Here is a 12,263-nt window from a genome sequence, read left to right as displayed (position 1 = left end):
TTTTGAATTTTGGAGATGGCACTGTGTTATTATTTGGATCACATTTGTAATCCTGTTGACAACTGCGCCCTTTCAAAATGGGCTGCATATATTTTCCAAAGCTCACCTCAGAACCTCCTCCCAATTAAAGACGAGACGACAGCCGCGAGGCTCTGTGACAAACCGTACGTGCGCTAACACCAAACGCAGTCGAGTCTCATCTGGATGTCATTAGTTCAGCAGCCATTTGGTCATAAACCAAAGTATTGGAAAAATTGTATTCTTCCTAAAGCCAGGTGAAAACAAAAGTGTTCCAAGGCTTATGATTAGATATTTATATGAAAGGATTAAACAAACCACATTCATGCTCAAAGTGTTTTCACCACTTAATGCATTTGCAAGCATACATGCAAAGCCACAGCCCAGTGACAGATTCAATTGCAGTGGCACACACACACACACACGTAATTGCACATACATTTTCAGAGAGACTGAGAAAAAAACATCAACATAAATGTCACATAAAAGTGGACGGTCCTTTCCCAGACTGTCAGAGTGCAGTGTGGAAATTATACAGTTGGAGATCATCCTTTAATGGAGCTCCACAGTCTTCTCCTCCTCTCTCTCTCTCTCTGCCCGCCAATCTGACAGGAGATTGCCATATGCCATTTAAGGGAAAAACGAACTATACTTAAAATACCAGTTAGCTTCAAGGGATTATTTTATTTGAAGCCATGGAGTCAAAATCAAATTATATGATTTTACGTTCATTAAAGCCAGGCCCTGAGTCCAGAATGAGGTCTGACTTGTGTAAATCATCTCATTTTAAGCGTGAGGCCCTCAGAGGGCTCTTGTCTCTGCCTCTAAACTGAAACAACCAAGGACTCAGTCACGGCACAGGTTCGTCGCTGACGTCGTTTTTTGATACCGTGGCACCCTTGAGCGTCTGTATGAAATGCACTTTCAACTGTTAACCAATCCACTGCAAATGTGGACGCTCTGAGAGACATAAGCTACGTTCACTCTGCAGTTAAGAGGGACATGAATACGATTTTTTGGCTCATATGTCACCCACATCTGTTTGCTTTTGACGGTGTGAACAGCACAAGTCACATTGAATCTGATGTTTTTGAAACAGACTTAGGCCACTTTTAAATGTGCTACTGAATCGGATACTATTACATTTTTTGAACATGACCACAATCTGAACAGCGAGGCACATTTATTGCGACTTTGACGTCATTTGACCCGCGTTTCGCTGTTTTGTAAATGAATGACAAATAAAGTCGATTGAAAAAAGGGACAGAATCAAAACAAACATGGAGGACAGCAGTGAAGCAGGCGGCCAGTGGCTCACACACTGTTTTTAGCATTGAGCCATAAAGTCCTACAATACCGGTTGTCGTTGCGATGCTCGCTTCCGTAAACACCGTTGTGGCGTGATGTCATTGATGATGCACTTGCGGGTCACTTCAGGAGCGTGAGCTGTTCACACAGAAATCCGTAGACAGGCCACATTTAAAGACGTTAATGTGAACAGACAAACAAAAAATTGTATTTGAGCAATAAATCGGAACTTTGCATTAAGACCTGCAGTGTGAACGTGACCGAAGTCTGCGTAGGGAGGAGGTCGAGGTGGTGGATTGGACTTTAAGGTTGTCTCTTTAGGTCCCCTCGAAGTTTGCGTTCGCTCAGTTAATTTGGATTAACACACAAACAGAAACTAAACCCAAAGACTTCAGTAAAAAGTCTGCATTCATTCTCAGTGCTCCACACTCATGCGTACATGCAGCACTTTTCTTCCTCTGCCCTAGATTTTCGTGCATGTCTTCGCCTGATATTAGACATATTATATTATTTGAGATCACCAACAGAAAAAAACGACAACTTTTGAACGTGTCACCTCTAAAAACATCAAACTGATTGATGAGGTTTGCATGAAATGGCTTAATTATTTGAAATGAGAAAGCATTTAAAAGACAAAGTGGTGCAAATCCAAATCAACTCCCTCCACAAATCAGCTTTGTCTTGAAATGTAAGGGCGCACTCACTCTGTCCTTCCGCACTGCGACCCGGGCTTTAGGGTACTTGTCCCCCCTCCCTCTCCCCCCGCTCCCCAGCCCCGTTTGTACTCACACTGCCAGGGCCGACCAATGCTTCTTGCTGTCCATACGCCATCACGCCGTAACACGTCACACGCATTGATCGCGTGTGTGTGGCTTTGTTTACAAATCTCTCCACAGACCTCAGAGTTTTTGTGCGTCTTGTCGACTGTTTTTGAATATTTTCATCCGACCAAATCTGCAGTAAACACTCCACCTCCGCATCACACCAACGTGAACCTTTCACCGCCATTGTTGTTGTTGTTAAATGTCCGCGCATGGTCCGTCCTTCTATTTACATGTCCGAACAGGCGGACATAACGCTACTGCCGTAGGGCTCGTGCTCGTGCTCGTGCTCGTACACGTGCGCATGCTCGTGCTCGTACATGTGCAAACGGCTCCGCTAAAGCCCACCTCTTTCAAGCGGACCGCAGTTATGCGCGGAGCGGGTGCGCTCACACTGCTTAAAGGTACTAGGCTTTAGCTGAAAAAACGGTTTTGGCCCCGGCCAGAAGGACAGTGTAAGTGCGCCCTAACTGAGCAGAAAAGTTGCACTAATTGCCTTTGGAAACTTAAATAACAGTGTCCAAGTGATTACTGCAAGATATGTATAAAAAAAGGCGATGCAGTACTTTGGCTTTCACTCACTCAGGGTCAGGACTCTGCTGTACCATCATTATCTGTCCAGTCCTGAACAACAACAACAACAACAACAAAAAAGTCTGAGTCAGTGAAACAATGTATTGTTCTTTAGACTTGTTGAGATGCGAAGTGGATTTCTACAACATAGACAGCGCTACCCAAGAGGAAGCACAGAATATAAATAATGAATAAAAGCTGTGGTTGTGATTGTGTTTGAAGCACCAGCTGTAAGTGGAGCTCTACGCTGTGCACTGTGCTGACATGTCAGATTTGCATGGTTCCTCTCTGGTTTGCAGCTTTTGAAGAGCTTACCCATAGTGTCTGTAAATCTGTAACCACATCCGAGCTGAAAATAAGCATGTCGCAAGCACAGATATGGTCCCGAGCACATGAAAAGTAGTGCTCAGTATAATCCCTCACCATTGAAATTATTTGCCGTGTACTTTTGTTCAACTCAGACATCTCCAACTCACTCACCACTGACTCCGCCATTGATTCACTCGCTGAGATTGAACCACATTTCTCATTTTAACTCGGTCAGGCTGAGACACAGAATAGCCCAGCTAACTTCTGAATAAAGTTCATGTCAATGTTAAAGGGATAGTTTGGCTATTTTGAAGTAGGGTTGTAAGATGTGCTTATCCACAGACAGTGTGTTACCTAGAAGAGGACAGTTAGCATGGAGAAGCAAACGAGAGTACATTGCTTAGCTAACCGTCCACAACAACAACAACAACCACACCTCGAACCATCCCTTCAAAGGTTGAATAAGTAGAAGCTTCATTAAAAAATAATACACCCACCGGGCGTTTTGAGGGGTAGAGAATAAAAGTATTGCTTTTCCACGCAAAAAAATACATTTGGTCTGAATTCATTTAAAAAAAAATGTTTTGACAGGTTTGACAATGACTTCCTGTCCCGTTTTGTTTCCATGGTGGCAGCCAATAGCGTTGGGCGTTGCTGTTTGCCAGGGTTGTCTGTTGTTGGGTGCAGCTACTGGAGACTGGCACTTATTTGTCCCAGCAGCTGAGTGAGCGGAGACAGGCAAAAACCAGAGTCAATATAGGCCAAGCATTCACTCCATGGACTGAGATAAAATACTTTAACGGCATTAAAACGCACGCCCAAATGGCTACGTTTCTCCTTGATTTGTAAGCTAACGTTCATGATTACTTAGCTGTAACGGCTAACGGTAACTGTTATTTTTATGATGTGATTTGCCGGACGGGATTGGTTCAACAGACTCGGTCTCCTGTAGGCTACCGGGCCAGGTCTGACCAACCCGACTGCTGGAATTATTTTTTGTTGTTGTGACTACGATCTTAAGACACTAGATGGCGGTGTTCTGCTCATTCTCCATTTTCAACCTTTAACTTTTACCTCGTGAAATACTGAACGGGAAGTCTCGTTTCAACTCCCAAGAGAGTTCAGTCTTCGATGATCAGTACCGCAGCAAACATCACTGCGTCAGTGTGTTGGACAGCCTGAGCCCATGGTGCCGTGGATTGTTCCAAAAGTCAGCATTTCTTTACCATCTGCTCAGAAAGTTTTACAAAGTCTTCTTCTGCACTCTGGAGAAAACTGTCATGTTGACCTGATGTACAGCCGGTATCCAATGTGATGCTTTAAAAGACTTCCCTTTGAAGTCATCACTAAAGATTTTCTCCTGTCTCTGGTTTTCCCCCACTGGCAGCGAAACATGTTCGTATTTCTTCCAGTTTGCTCTACTTTCAGCTGCAAAAGCTTCGACACATTTATGAGACAACACTTCCAGCTACCATGACAGTAGACCTACTACAGTATACTGTTTTTTTAATGATCTTTTGGAGGGATTTATAAATACTTTAAGTATAAAGACTGTTTTCACCATCTAAACTTGGTCTTTTCATTTGACCAGGTACCTTATGATTATAAACGTATTTGTCAGTGAATGCTTTCACAAGCTAAATCTCAGGGCGCACTCACACTGTCCATCTGTACCGTGCCCAAACAGGTTCCACGGGTAAAGCCTAGTTTGTTTGACCAGTGTGGATGCAACCGCACCGCGCCTAGCTGCGGCCAGCTTGCCAGCCACGGCCCCCGTTTGGGAGAGGTGGGCTTTTGTAAAGCACGTTTGCACATGTACGAGCACAAGCGTGCACACGTGTACAAGCGCGAGCACGAGGCCTACGGCGGATCTGACGTCATTTTCTGTGCGCCTGTTGGGACATAGAAAAAAGAAGGAGGGACCATGCGCGGACATTTAAAACAATGGCGGCGAAAGGTTCACGTTGGTGTGATGCGGAGGTGGAGTGTTTACTGCAGATTTGGTCGATGAAAAGATTCAAAAACAGTCGACAAGACGCACAAAAACTCTGAGGTCTACGGAAAGATTTGTAAACAAAGTGACGCATCGCGATGACGTCATCAATGCGTGTGACGTGTTACGTCGTGATGATGTAAAGGCAGCAAGAAGCATTCGCCGAGGCCCAGGTAGTGTGAGTACAAACGGGCCTGGAGGGGGGGACAAGGACCCTAAAGCACGGGGCACGGGACGGACTGACAGTGTGAGTGCGCCCTCATTGTGAAAACTGCTTTACAAGACCCAAGGGTAGAAGAAGAGGTTATCATGGTTATTAACCATTATACTCATCGTATCAGATAGTGTCAGCTACACAAGCATCAGACATCATAAGATGTCAAAGATCCCGTCTTGTGGTGTTGCTGAGAGAGTTAAACGATACACATACTGTATTTCTTCTCAGACCAAACTGGTCTTTGCTGGCTGACACTGTACCACCGCAGTCTTGATGTTTTTTCATCATAGTTTTTCCAGGTCATCGATCTTTGTTTGAAGTTTGTTTTTCACCTCTTTTATTTCTGTAAGGCAGTTGTCCAGATCCAGGGTCTGGAGATCGATCCTCCACTGGAAGCATTCCTCTCTGTCAGAGTTTGCTGTGAATTCATAAGTGTTACAAACTTCTGTTAAAGCAAGTGGAATTATTTATTGATGGATTCCAAGGATCTGGATCTTTAGTCCCACACGTTCCTCCGCATAAGGCTCATCGTGATCTGTCCTTGTGTAGGTATCTTTATGCATTTTACGTTCAAGGGTAGGACTCACTCTACACGCTGTAAATGCAACACTTCATACACGGTTCATAGTAAACATTTATCAGAGGCAATAGAGCACTCAAAAACCCATCTGCTCCATGGGGAGAGCGCGGTGAGTTGAGCCAGTTTTTACTCGAGGCGTCTTTAAAGTGAGGGCGTGACAGTAATTTCTGCAACTCAAATATCTACATACATGTCAGCATGTGGTGCATCTCTACATGGGGAAGAGACGTGCAGCGTCATAGGCGGGGCGCAGTGTTTGGTTTTTGCCCGTTACAGTGACTCTGTTGGTAGTGTGTTGCTGCTGCCAGCTCCACTGTGTTTCATTGAGTTTTAGTGCAGCTTGTTCTGCAGGTGTGGAAGCTGCGCTGCCTCATGTTAACTCTGGTACATGAGGCATGCATGGATTTCTGATGACCAAAAAATGACCACAAAGAGACTATAGGCATGCAAAATGACTACGAAGAAATGCAAAATGACCATGAAGAGATGCTAAATGACCAAGAAGAGATGCTAAATGACTGAAAATAGACCAAAAATGACCACGAAGAGATGCTAATTGACTGAAAATAGACACAAAATGACCACGAGTATCGGGTATCTATACGCTCAGCCCAGGTACAGGTATCAGATTGGATCGTAAAAAACTGGATCGGTGGATCTCTTATATTAACTGGACTATAGGAGGCTTGTATGAGAGTTGCTCTCTTGAAACGTAGTTCAAAGAAATACTTTTTTTAAGGCATTTGAACTAAATAAGGCATAATGTGATGTTGGTATTAATATGTGATGTATTTTTTAATACATCTGCAGCAGTGATTTGATTTCCAACAGTGCAACATGTTCACACAGATGGCCTAATTCCTTTATTGTCCTGTTGATTAACTGTACGAGCCACAATCAGCTCAATTAGAGCCCACTGCCTTAACCATTATAACAGGTCGGCATGTACAATGACTGTTGTCAAGTGGTTCATTAAGCACGATAGCATACCTAGGTTGGGAGCTAATGCTGGCAAATGAAAACAGTAGCCTCATGTGAACGTTTATTCATTTATTTTAATTTTATCTGAACTTTCTTTCCCTCACAGCTTCAGACGTGAGACGAGAAACATTCAAGGAAATGAGTCGTTGGACACGCATACGGTATGAATCATGTGCTATCCTAATAACACCACGGTTGCCCATTATATGATATCATCTTTGGGCTTTAATTAATGTTCTCCCATGTATCAAAACAAAAAATATATATCTGTCTCTGCACGGCGCAGCTTTAAAATGAACTGTTGACGTTAAATTAACAATTTAGTAATCCGGGGTGCTGTTAGGAGTGTCTCATAATGTACAGAAAGTTCAGTAGCCTCGATGTTTTAGGGGGGAAAAGGCAATTATGTAGCTCATATCAGCGCTTTCTGCCTGGCACACAGTGATTAATGTGCCGCCCCACACACTGGAAATTGGAACGACACAGTTTGACAATTAAAACGTGCGTGCAGCTGAAAGACAGCTGGCAAAAGCACTGAGACTTTAGCAAATTAACTGCAGATTGAAGACTCCAGAAAATCAAGTTCTGCTGTTTGTGTTTTGTTAATTAGTTAACCCACGGGGGAAATGACGGACAATTAGAGGGAGAAAATGGCGTTTGATGTCATGACTTTGCGAAGCCCCCAGGGTCTGAATATCAACGCGTTTCAAGCCTGTTCTGATACGGCGGCGTGTTCACACAGCCACGTTAGCTTTATGATACCATTAATGTCGCTGAGATAACAACTGTTTTATGTTGCAACAGTCGGAGCACTGCCTTACTCACGGTGCTTTTATTCTATTATGATACTAATAAAGTCCCGTTCCTTATTTTTAATGAAATGTAATTTCTCTTCCTCTCTCTCTTCGTGGGCTTTTTTCCCCCCCGTGCGAGACTTTTTTCTCTGCACTTCAGGCGGAACAACATTCATAAATCATACTCTGATTTTAAAATGGCTCCATTTATGAGCTGTTTGGTGCAGCTGCTGTGATGTGAGAGGCTTGAGCCGGCCTGTGCAGAAGCCAGACAATAACGGCTTCGGTGTCAAAGTGCAAGTGAGATAAATGAGTCACGAGCATCTGCTGTTGAGCTGTCCTCTCACTGTCGCTGGGTCAGGGACATTTCCTCTGCTCCGGTCACGGTGACGTGGCTTCTGGGTTAACAACAGCACACCGCAGACCTCTGAGTGCTCAAATCACTTTTAATACTTTACTTTACCTGCCAGCTTAATTTACTTCAAGGCCATAATAACGCAGTCAACACTGCAGGGGTCTGGATTATTATTATTATTATTATTATTATTATTACATATCGTTGACAACCACGTATAAGAGGATGTTTTACATGAGTTTCTGTCTCAAATGTGATTATAATGAGCTAAATATTAAATATATCAATTCAACAACGTCTGGACAAACCACGCACTGATGGTTATGACATTTGCTAATGATAATTTCAGAGAGGGGGGGGGGCATGGTTGCCTGTCATAGCATAGGTATTTCTATGTTTTTTAATCAAATAATTAGTTTTTGGGAGGGATTTGTCCCCCCTCATAAATACAACTACAGCGAGTACAAGTGATTTACAACCAGTCACTGCCAGAGGTGACTTTGTTTTTTTCTAAGTTGGTTTGTAAATTGTTATGAGCAATGTTGCAGCGCTAATGACAAAAACATAACCAACAAACGAAACATGTCTTACAAATGCCCTGACACGGTGTCGTTTGCAAACACAAACGCCCGATACGCTCAGCCCAGGTATCGGTATTGGATTGTAAAAAATGGATCGGTGCATCTCTACTATAAATAGATGCAAAATGAGTAAAACACACAGGGAGGGGCATTCAGTTATTATGGCCCCCGATTATAGAACAGCCTGCTGTAGAACCTCACGGCTGCAGAGTCAGAAGTATGGGAGCGGTAGCGGTTAACGGGTATTTAGTATCGAGTATCGGCCGATACGCTCAGCTGGGATCTGTAGCGGTTAACGGGTATCGAGTATCGGGTATCATCCGATACGCTCAGCTCAGGTATCGGTATCGGATTGGAAAAAATGGATCGTGCATCTCTACTATAAATAGATGCAAAATGACTAAAACACACGGAGAGGCGGCATTCAGTTATTATGGTCTATGGAACAGCCTGCTGGAGAACCTCACAGGTGCAGAGTCAGTAGTATGGGATCGGTAGCGAATGATAAAAACATAAACAACAAACAAAACATGTCTTACTAATGCCCTGACACAGTGTCGTTTGCAAACACAAAACACCGTTAACAGACATGCATTTTGTTTTGAAATTGAACAACATATCAAATATAAACCGTACAAATACAAAAAGAAAGCTATCACCAAAAAAACAACCTATTTCTAAGACATCCTGCTTCAGAAACAAATATAGAAAGACCTGGATCAGCCTTGCAGACAATTGGTTTCTTCTAGTGGCCACTCGGGGTACTGCAACTGAAAAATCCCTCTGCGGCCCAAAAGCACTTCCTTCATACGCCACCCAAAAAACTTTCCTCGAGCTGAGAAAAAACATTTTAAAAACCTGTGATGTGATGACAGTGTGAGGTCTGGGGCCGGCAGGAGTGGGCTGCAGAACATGGAAGACAACACTGAAGCCATTTTCAGTCCAGCATCACGTTCTAATAATTCATCCAAGGGATTTTCTCAAAGATGTCTGAAGTAACTGTAGACTGTTGAAAAATGGACGTAGCCTCTACGTCGGGGTCCCTTTTCTCAACTCGATCCAACCGTCCTCGCTTACGGGAGTCTCCATCTCGATAGACTTTGACTCCGCCTCATTTCCTCTTACCAAAATAGGGCATGTATGTGACATTGGGGGGGAGGGGCGTACGTCCATCTGGCTGACGTTTACCTCCGAGGAGAAGTGAGGGCCAGAGGCTAGCTGTCGCTCAAGAGGCCACGCGCCTAATTATTCATAAACTTTAACCTCCAATAAGATAAAAACTAGCCCCTCCCCTCAGTGTTGTCATGGAGATATGACCTAAACATACAGACTAGAATGTTCTTTTGTCCTTAAACTGGTTTAATGATGCTGTGAAAACGGCCTGTTTAACATGGGGCTCAATGAGAAACTGCTCTATTTTGAAACCTGCCCCTAGTGGACACTCAGAGAACTGCAGGTTTCGGCACTTCCTGATTGGATCAACCAAGAAGTCGCTGTGGTGGGTGCTCGGTAACTCGCTCTCTGCTAAAGCTCGAGCCACATTCAAACTGTGTCATAGCGCCACCTTTTGTTGCGGAGGGTTTTTTTATTTGCAAGATGTATTAGAAATACGGTGTTTTTGTGTGATACGTACGTTCAATTTGTATCTGTGTTTGTTTGTGAATCAAAGGGCATTTTGTAAATCACTGAGTGTAGTTTTGGCAGGAATTTACCTCCATGAAATGAAGACAAAACAAAGCCAGGTAATGAAAAAAAACACACTTAACAAAAAGAGGAGAGTTGATGGAAACCAAGGAGCCAGAAGAGCTGTAAAGAGAGTGAATGATGGACTTAATCGCCAACTGGAGAGAAGCACATCAACGCTGCATATGAATGCTAATGTTGCTCCGTGTCTGCTGTGTGTGTATAAACAGGCAGTTGTTGTCTGACATGTCGACATAATAAGGCAATAATATATCTCGGATGCGTGTCTGTCTGCTTGTTTGGGAGCTCTAGTGCCCCCCGGTGGCCAAAAACAACAACATTATAGCAGCTTTAAGGGTGCGCTGTGGGGTTTTCTTATAAACAAACAACATTTCTGTTTACATTGTGTGTATCTCGTGGTCTAACAAGTATGTTCAATGTGTTTCCTTCCTCACTTTTAAAAAAACCCTATGTTTTTTCCATCCATATTTGTTTGCCTGCGGTCTCCTTCTCTGGCTTTGTTGCTGCAAATTCATTCTGGCAGCACAATTTAAAATATATCCTTGTTATTCCTGTTTCGATGTTCAGGTCTACTCCACAGGTTTCTTCTCCTACAGATTTTTTAGTCTTATGCAGCTTTTAAAAGGTACGGGTTAATAGCACCCAAGCTCCCATAGCAAAACAGAAAACACAGCAGTGCAGTTGGTGAAATCATCCAAAATTGATCCGGTTTCTGCAGCAGAATTTTAATCTTGGTGTGTGCGAGCTGCTCTCAACCAGAGAGGATCATGGAAACGCTGCTTCTCCGTTTGTTGTAGTCACTTTTAAAGTTCTTATCGATAACGGTTCAGGCCCAGATATTTTCTAACCCATCTGCTTATCTTTTGAGCCGATGCCAGGAGAGTTTTCATGTCCATCCAAGCATTGGAAGAACTCCAACTACTTCATCCGCGGGACATTACTTCTGACCCCTAGACATCCAAAATAACTGCATTGTGCACTGATTTATAACAAGAGTCAATTAGTCCTTGGTTGCATTTTTACCTTAAGGAGTAGTATACTGTATTTCTCCCTGGTACATGTTGATTGCATTTGTGTTATAGTTCCCAAAGTTGACACAGTGTTGCTTCAAGTTTTCTTTTCATTTATCGTAAAAATCAGCTGATAAAAGCACAGCGTGTTAGACACTTAGAGACGGTTGTTATAAAGGAGGAAAAATAGAGTAAGGTCAGCTTCCCTGCGCGGCAGACAAAAGACTCTGAGAGTCGAGAAATTAGCTCCAACAGAAGCTACAGCGAGAGAAGGTCAGACGGTTTGGAAAAGGTTGCTTCATATCAAAGCCATCATAAGAGGGCCGTAGGTTTAAACACTGACGCTGTGGACGCTTTATTGTTTTATTGTTAGCAAATCGCACGAAAAGACCAAAATCAACAACGTGTTAGCCCGTGTCTCAACACTTCCTGACTTCCTTCCCCTGTCTGTGACCCACTTGAATTTGAATTTGAATTTATTGAAAAGGATCCCCATTAGCTGACGCCTAGACGACAGCTAGTCTTCCTGGGGTCCACCGAGGTCATAAAACAGTTTTACACACTTAAATTGGCAAGGTACCTTAGCCAAAAATAAGAAACAAATAAAAAAATAAAAACACAACAATAAATAAAGAGCTTAAAATTAAGAACAATAATAAAAAATAAATAAAAACAATAAAAACAATAAAAAAGTTGAAGGATAAAATTCCGTTCATACATTAATAAACAGGACAATCCTTGCTGAGTCAAACAATTAAAATGAATAAAACCTTCTTAGTCTCTTTTTAAAAGCAAATTTTCCCTTTGTATCGCGAATCATAACAGGTAGATTGTTCCAAAGAACAGTTGCCCTATAAAATACAGTCCTTTTCATTGAGTTTGAAATTCATCTCTACAGTGAATAGAAATTAAGTTTTTAGCATCGGTGAGATCTTAAAGCAGAGATTTGCAGGAGGCTCGGTGAATAAAAGTGAAAAATGACATTATAGTTATTACATAGTTCTCAAAAGACCACAGAG

The sequence above is a fragment of the Echiichthys vipera genome (assembly GCF_963691815.1).
Source record: "Echiichthys vipera genome assembly, chromosome: 10".
Classification (NCBI taxonomy): domain Eukaryota; kingdom Metazoa; phylum Chordata; class Actinopteri; order Perciformes; family Trachinidae; genus Echiichthys; species Echiichthys vipera.
The sequence above is the reverse complement of the archived record's forward strand: the minus strand, read 5'-3'. Positions refer to the sequence as shown.